This window comes from Capsicum annuum, chromosome 3 (assembly GCF_002878395.1).
Source record: "Capsicum annuum cultivar UCD-10X-F1 chromosome 3, UCD10Xv1.1, whole genome shotgun sequence".
In the NCBI taxonomy this organism is placed as follows: Eukaryota; Viridiplantae; Streptophyta; class Magnoliopsida; order Solanales; family Solanaceae; genus Capsicum; species Capsicum annuum.
In genome coordinates this window covers 182,673,807-182,682,963 of record NC_061113.1, presented here as the reverse complement: position 1 = coordinate 182,682,963, position 9,157 = coordinate 182,673,807, and the positions used below count along the sequence as shown (strand labels likewise).

General features: G+C 33.2%; 1 pseudogene; it reads right to left on the bottom strand.

The window, feature by feature from the left end:
* Positions 1–4,947: 4,947 nt before the first annotated feature.
* Positions 4,948–7,597, bottom strand: LOC124896765 (annotated as a pseudogene).
* Positions 7,598–9,157: the final 1,560 nt, after the last annotated feature.

Genomic DNA, 9,157 nt, shown 5'->3' with positions numbered 1-9,157 from the left:
TGATAATGAAATTCATTCTATATTATTTGATAATACATGGATATTGTCAGATCTTGATATTGTTAGATCTTTCTCCTGGATGTAAGCGAATCGGTTGCCGATGGATTTTTAGGAAGAAAATGAAATCCGATGGTACTTTAGATAAGTACAAAGCCCGTTTGGTAGATAAATGCTTTACTCAATTGAAAGATATTAATTATTTTGATACTTTTGCACCTGTAGCTCGGATGACCTCTATTCGTCTCTTGATTGCTCTAGCAGCAATTCATGGTCTTGTGATTCATCAGATAGATGTGAAAATTGCATTCCTGAATGGAGATCTAGACGAAGAAGTCTACATGAAACAACCAGAAAGATTTGTCAATCTTGGTCAAGAACGTAAAGTTTGTAAACTTCTTAAATCTCTTTATGGATTAAAACAAGCTCCAAAAAAATGGCATGATAAATTTAGAAAAGTTATGATTTCTAAAGGCTACTTAATCAATGGTGGAAATATCTGCATATTTAGTAAATTTCAAGAAAATTTTGATATTATTATATGTCTTTACGTAGATGACATGTTGATCTTTGGAACTGATATCGAAAGAGTCAAAGAAACAAAATATTTTCTTGCTTCTTAGTTTGAAATGAAAGATCTTGAAGAAGATGATGTAATTTTAGGCATCAAAATTGTAAGATCGGCAAGTGGTTTGACTCTTACTCAATCAAGTTATATTGAGAAGGTTCTAAAGAGGTTTGGTCATTTTGATGACAAGCCTGCTCCTACACTATTTGATCCTAGCATCAAACTAGTATGAAACTCTGGTGATTTTCTTGATCAATTGACATATTCTCAGATTGTTGGGAGTCTTATGTATGCCATGAATTGTACCAGGCCAGATATTGGTTATGCAGTAGGAACTTTGAGCAAGTTTACTGGTAGCCCTAGATTTGAGCATTGGAATGCCTTAATTCGTGTTTTAAGGTATCTAAAGAGTACAATTAATGTTGGCCTGCATTATTCTACCTTTCCAGCAGTTCTTGAAGGCTATAGTGATACTACTTGAAATTCTGATCCGAATGACTCTAAATCTATTACTGCTTGGATTTTCACTTTGGCTGAAGCAGCAATATCTTGGGGATCAAAGAAGCATACATGTATTACTCACTCAACCATGGAGTCAGAATTTATCGCAATATCTTCTACTGGCGAAAAAGTTGATTGGCTGCGGAGTATACTGATAGATATTCCATTATGGGGTAAGCCAATACCACCTTTGACTATATATTGTGATAATAAAGTGCTATATTTCGGCTTCAAGTGATTGTTATAATGGCAAGTCAAGACAAGTTCGTCTCAAACATAATCATATGAGAATATTATTGGAGGATGGCATAGTATCGCTTCAATATGTGAAGTCTAAACTCAATTTAGCAGATCCTTTGTCTAAAAGGTTAGGCAAGGAATTGGTGGTACAAACTTGTAATGGGATGGGAATAAATCCTGTTGTAGGTTGATTGTACTTTATGGTAACCCTTCCTAATAATGTAATCTTAGGTTTAAAGGGAAAAAAAGTAAAGTTACAATTGTGAAGCACATCAATAATTTTTTTTCCTAGAGAGTGAGTAGATGTGCATAAGTTGAAATTTTTTATCTTGATAAATCTATAAGACCGATATCAATTGGAGTAAATAATAACACTCTTGATAGATTTGACAGTATTCCTACAAAAGAAAAGAATGAGATTATATTCTCTTATTAAGTCTATACACCAATTTCGGTTGGAGTGTGTAGGAACACTCTTGATAGATTTACTGATACTTTTTCTAAAGGAGGATGAGATTAATTTCTCTTAATGAAATTCATAGACTACTTAGTCGGAGTATGCAAAGTTACACTTGATGAATTCACCGCACTAAGTGCGAAGTGGAGGCTGCTTCAATAAGATTTTAACAAGGAAATCTTAAAGCACTTAGCTAAAAGGATTTGGGACATATGGCCGTAAGGTGTCAAAGAATTTTGATTTTCCCGGAACATAGCAATATACGTGGAGTATTTTTATACTTCATTCAATGAACCACTTAGTTCAAGATTTGTTCACTAAGTAGTCAATGATTTAGAAAATCTTCACTAGCTAATGGTTCAAGTCCAAAAGACACCATTATTGATGCATGTTGCTAGATTAATGTCTCAAAAGAATTTTGTTTCTTGAAGATAAAATTTCTTGAAACAAGTGAGGGATTGATATTACTGAAGCTTATATTTCAATCAATTTTTTGGAACAAGTGCATCGGTTAAAATTTTTTTATGTTTTAATTAATATTGAAACTAATGCATTTTGAGTTACAAAGAAAATGAATGTGAAATTACAATTGAAACAAATGCATCTTGAGTTACAAATGCATTAACAATTGTAAATTCATTTACGTTTTAGGTTGTTGAAACTTGAAAGAAAGATAATTTTTGTTCATGAACCTATTAACTATTGCTTAATTAATACTTTTCAATTGCATGAAAATTTTACCCTATAAATAGTGTTTCTTTTGTTTGGAAAAGACAAGCACTCAAAACTACTTTCCCCTTGAAAACACTTGAGAGACATTATTCAAGAAGAAGAGCAACATTCTTGAATGCTACTTGTTTTGTGGCTTAATTGAATCCCGAAGATAGAGTCGTCACTAGTGCTAGACTTCAACTATCTTCAAGAAACGTATTATCGTGCCTCACACCAAGCAAGTTTTATTTTGAATTTCTTGTACAACTATCATTATTTTTCTAACAACATTCACCTTTACCCTTTTTTGGATTGAGCAATTTCGCTTGAAGTGACCCGGTTGATCGGAGTTATCCTTGGACTTTTGACAATTTTTGAATCTACCATAGTGGCTTGAATAAGGAACTGGTAATGTTTCAAGTTGACAAACAACTATGGAAGCACAATGTCCTTATCATGTCTACTGAAAGAATTATATTACAAAATTCGATGCATGAAGTAAAGGAAGTGACCTTCGCAGAAGATTGGAGACGACTAATGACCAACTTATGCAAAGCAAATTCCAAATGCATGAAGAATTCCTCGGGGAATTTGATTTACGACATAAACATGTGGATCAAGGAACAAGAATTCAACATGGAAACATTATCATATTTGTACAAAAGGTAAGAACTTTGGGATTAGGAGAAAACAAAATTGTATGGCAACGAAATTTTTGGCGACGGTTCCAAATTTATCGCTACAGATATTCTATTGCAATGCTTTTAACCGTTGCCAAAAATAATAATTGTATTAGAACTACAATAGTTTCGATGGTAAATTGAAATTTGGGGGTGAAATTGGAATTAGGGATTGAAGAAATCAAAGCTTGTTGGTTCTATTTGTGTTTATGGGGTTTCATTGTTTTTCATTTTCGTGTATATTACAATACTGAAAATTATTGGGGTTTAATTGTTTTCCATTTTTGTGGTTGTGTTATTGCACATTACCAAAGCCCTAGTGAGATGCTCTGTCTATGGCAAAGGATTGAAGAGAATAAATGGGCTTTATGTTGTGGCAACTAACAACAAATAGTTTTAGTCTAAGTTCTGAAGACGCAGAAGTTCCTATAACTAGGATTTTACAAACTTCCTGTTCACCTTTTCTTGTAGCTGACCGAGGACATGTACTTGAGGTGGAACACTAAATAGGTTGGGGAGAAGAAGCCAAGGTCTTGCTTATACCACATTGTTTTTGTAAGATGTAGATTAGTTACTAGCATATTGATATTAGTAGGTGATTTGATTAACTTGTTAAATATATTACTAGAGATTTATTTATGAAGATGTTAGGGGATGGTATATGTATTATAAAGATAGTCAAATAGAGTGGCATTGCCCATTGTATAGAGCATGGTTACACTCCGTACTGTGATTATTTTGTTTAAATCACACGATATCTCGTACTTATTATCTTCAGTGATAGAGAGCATTAATGTATGTTTCAATATATTTTGATGTTGGAAATGTTACCAGTTTTCAAGAAAAAAAATATATTTTGATGTTGGAGTTCTTTTCTGCATTTTATCTTGTAGCCATTACAGGAGAATTGTTTCCTATTCCGATATAAAGCAAAGCAACAAAAGTTTTCTGGGTTTCTATTATAGCAGTTTCTTCAGTTTGTTACTAGCATGTTAAGTCTTTAACCCCTGTGCTTATTGTATCTGTGGTGTATTGTCCTTAATTTAAGCAATAAGAACTTAATTTTGTATGGTTTTGATGCAAAATTTGGCCATGGATCAGTACAGGTATCAAGAGAAAGGGGCTGAATTTGAATGAAGCCACAGACTGAAGTAGAGCTACTATCAGGTATTCTTGGTTTCCATTTTAGCAGTTTTCTCAGTTTTTTTCCTTGCATTTTTGGAACTGTTCATGCATCTTAATGGCAAGTGATAATATATTATACAATCAGGATATCTCTAATTTGCCCAAGGTTAAAGTGATAGCCAGATAAAGGAAAATGATATAGCATAAAGACTTATCCCTATTTGTGGATATTTGAACATTGGGTTTTCTAAAACCTAGTTTTTTCTTTTGAAAATAATCTTTCGTCAACAGTAACAAACCATCATAATATAATTGATGGAGTAATAATAATAACAACAACAACAACAACAACAACAACAACAACAACAACAACAACAACAATTATAAAAATCCATCATCATATATATTCAAAGGGAAGTCCTCAATACAATATTCTGCCTTCTGCTTTTTCTCCAGTTCCAATAATGAATAATAACTAAGTAGCTTTTCTTGAAAGTGACAACACCTTGTGTTCTCTAAAGTAGTGCTTGCCCATTAATTTATACATAGAATTTGTAGTTCCTTCTGTACCTTATTTTTGTTAACTAGTATTCTGAGGCAGCTCTTAACATAATAAACCTTTATTTAATATCTGACTATCCCACACACTATAGTATCAATGATGTCTTCTAATTTATTTTCACTGGTTGAGTTGTGATACCAAATCCAAAGGGAAAGAGGGGATCGTAATGGCGATCACCAACGATCACCGATGTTCATAGGAAGCTGATCAACTGACTTGAACCGAGTCCTAGCAAGTTAATCAGTGAAACCATAGACACCAAATAAAACATCTGTAGTCACCAAATAAAACATCTGTAACACCTCACCCTTTAGTCGCCGGAATCCAAGTAGCTACAAGTGCATCTATTTTATTGACGTAAGGCTGTAGCATAACTTGACGACCAGAAACGATGACTACAACACATTTCACAACACCATAGACATTGTTGATAGTGTTAGGACCAGGTTCTATTATTGTAAGATTTATGCTATCACCAAATATCTCTGCTTATGGGAATTCACCTACTACAACAATGGCATAGTCGAATTCATTGGACTTCAAAAAGTTTGTATCAAGATTCTGCTGGTACACTACTTCTGTAGAAGGATCCAAAATTTTCTTGATAGCACTTAAAATGGTGGTTCTAGGGTGTGATAATTTTGTTTTATCTCTATTGGGAATAATTTATTTAAATTAAACCTTTTCAGGTTGTACGATCCCGATTGCAGGTATTTTGAAGCAGGTGATTTTCCTTATTTTTGTGGGATTTTAAAGGAACTTGTTAGCCTTTTGAGCATACAGTTATCTGATCAGTGATCCAGCATAATCAAATAGGTTTGGTTCCATAACACTGACTATCGTGCCATATATTTTTCTTATGGGCCTATAAGATACCTTTTTGTGAGAAGTATGTGAAAGTGGCATTTTATTTTGGTTACCTTATTTTATGATATTACCCTATGAAGTCTATTCTTCGGGATTGGGGTTTAGTTAACTGATTGACTCTCTAAAATATACTACTCAATAATCTAGTACTGTTTGTTGTCTATTAGAGATAGCCTCTCTACTTCGTCCGAGGTAGTTGTATGGACTGTGTACATCTTACCCTCCCCAGACTCCACTTTGTTGGAATACACTGGGTATATTGTTGTTGAATCTAGTACTAATTGTTATTTTTATTTGTTTTATTTTTCTTTTTTTCTATTCTTGGATGAGATTCTACAATCATATCCTTAGAACTAGCTGTACTGTGTAATGCAGAAGCTATGGGATAAAATAAGACAAAATCGAGCAGTGTATTACAGTATAACTAAGTTGATCTCTACAGAGTCTTTAAAGACTGTAAAGATGTGGCTGGTGGGTTTTGGAGTTACTATGCTGGGGAATCAGGTATGATTGGTCCTTGGGTTTAGGTGAGACAGGCTATAAAGAAGTGGTGGGATGCACAAGGCAATGCTAGGGTGAAAGTAACTTTTCAAACAATACTAAAACATCATCATGTGATTCCTATGGAAAAGGAGGAATACAGTTTAAGGGACTTATACTAGATGGAAGATTTACTGGCATATAAATTTCACGACTCACAAGTTTATTAGGTTAGAGATTAAATACATAGATATCCTTAATACTTATCCATAGATGGTAGCTATTTGTGATAGTTACAAACCAAGTTTTCAATAAAAAATGTTCAAATAGATTCCACCATCTCTCGGTTGGACAAAATATAAATCTAGGAGTAATCCAGGACCAAGTATAGCTACTTTTTTCTGTGAAAAATCATGAAGGTAATCTACTAGGTGCTAAAGGGGTAAAAATTGCAGACATAACAAATTTGGTTGTTGAAGCTATTGCTATTAGGGAATGGCGCCAATTTTGCTTGGATAACCATCTCTCCTAAACCATCACTAAAATTGACTTTGTGATATGGTCAATATACTTAATGAAACTGATTTTGCAAGTACATATGAGTTTAATTCATTTCAACAAGTCCTAATCATAACAAAGAGAATTAATAATCTAGACAACACAACACACCATATTTGAGGAACAAAACAAACCAATACAATATATACATCCAGTTAATTATTTCAAGTTGTAGTTTATTTATACATGTTTTAGATACATGAGTCTCAAGTAAGTCTAGCAGGTGAGTTTTAATGCTATAACATTCACTTAAATTCTGAAGCAATTTTACTTAACTGTTTCAATTTGTAGTTTATTTATACAAGTTTTAGATACATGAGTCTCAAGTAAGATTAGCAGGTGCGTTTTAGTGCTATAACACTTAGAATTTTTCACAGTCTGTGCCTGCAATAGGGATCTGCTGACATTATATATCCGTATGCAATAGGGATCAACAGATATTACATATCTGTTAACCTTACATATCGGGATCTGCTGATTTTTATTTTCTGATCTTACAGAGACTTGAACAATCATGAATCAACACAGGTGTTCGATAAATCATAAGAAAAAACTTTCTTTCAATTGGATCACTAGTAGCTCTACAAAACAAACAAATACTAGAACATAAGAAGAAGAAGAAGAAGAAGAAGAAGAAGAATACAAGCTACATAAATGCAAAGAAAAAGAATCAAAAGTAGAAGGAGAAGTCAAACAACGTTCCAGCTATATCTCAAGTACTAGAACAAGTGCAACAAGTGCCAACTATATCTCAAGTACCAAAATAAGTGAAACAGGTGTCTCCAAATTCCACCCTCTCTTACAGCACCAGTAGAGGAGCAAGTGCGACAAGAATTGCCAGACTCCACCATTCGTGCATCATAATCCACAGTTGAATGAGTGTAGTAAGATCAGTTATACTTCCTAATTTACTAGCAAATAAACAATATATATATTTTAGTTCATACTATTCCAAAATTATCTTCATTTCAGTAATTTTATTGTTGATATTATTGTAGGCCCTTCAATTACTAAAAGAAAAAGAGGTTCTACAAAAATACAAGTAGTACATGCACGGAGTGACCTTCAGCTAATAGTGCTAAATGAGTTAAACTAGCCTATTGGTCCAACTAAAGCAGTGGTCAGTGAATTTTCCAGCTTTCTTGGCACATTGGCAAGGAATGGGACATTTTGTCCTCTTAATGTAAGTTGAATAAAGCTAAAGACACACGATGATATGTGGAGCTATATCCAGGTTCTAAGTTCTCAATATTTTGATTTCGGCTTAAAAACTTTTCATGGTTTTCACACTAACCCAATTCAACCAAATTTTAGTAGAAATATGACATTCCTAAAAATGGAAAAGCTTGGGCTATGAGATCAATTAATGCTGCATTTAGAGGGTATAAGTCCAGACTTAAGAAAAAACATTTTTATGCCTACACCAATGCCGAAATTCGAAGGTAAAAAAGGCCTAGCACTATTTCAGAACCTATATTTGAGGATCTCCTTAAGTATTGGAATTTTTAAGAAGCTGAGGTATGAAATCAATATGGACAACTGTTATATTATTGTTACCATGCATTTATCATTGAATTCATCATGCCTGAACTTTCTTTTTACGTTATTATTTCTTTTGATATAAGTCATTAAATTCTGTGTGTTTAACCTTTCACTGCCTTAATTTTTTTTATTAAAAACTTATTTGTAAATATTGTCTTGCAGGATACATCCATCACTAACGAAGAGAATCAGAAAAAGCTTACGTATCTGCACACTGTTGGCAAAATAAGTTTTGCTCTCATCTGCGAGGTTTCATATTTTGCCATATTGTTATTATGAACTTGTTGACTTTACTTGGAAATATTTTAATGTTGACTTGCATGTAAATAGGAAAATGGGAAGGAAAATTCGGTCGCTTTATCAAATAAGGAATTATTTGTGGCTACTAGAAGAAGAAAACCTGATCGAGTATATAAGGACTCATCTGAAGACATTACAAACAAAATAGTAGGAAATTTTCTAATTCAAAATTGATCAAGATAATTTGTTCTTTCTTAAATATTGCATTAACTAAATTTACTTGCTCTTGAATATGACTTGTAGGTTGAAATGGAGAGAGTAGAAACTCAAGAAATTGAAGATGGAAGTCAATCAACTGATGCATTCATAATTGTTATGGGGCATGATCATCCTAATCAAGTAAAACTATTCGGACACGGGGTTACCAAGTCTCTTTTGAAACAAAAAGCAAGTCATTCTAGACTCTCTATAAATATTTTTGATGAATTGGTAGAGAAGAGATTGGATGAATTGGAAGAGAGGATACAACAAAGAATGCAGAAAAAATTCAATGCTCAAAGAGATGTCATCGAATGAGATGTTACAATGAACATCATTTCACAACTCCAATATTTAAATCTAGGATTAAC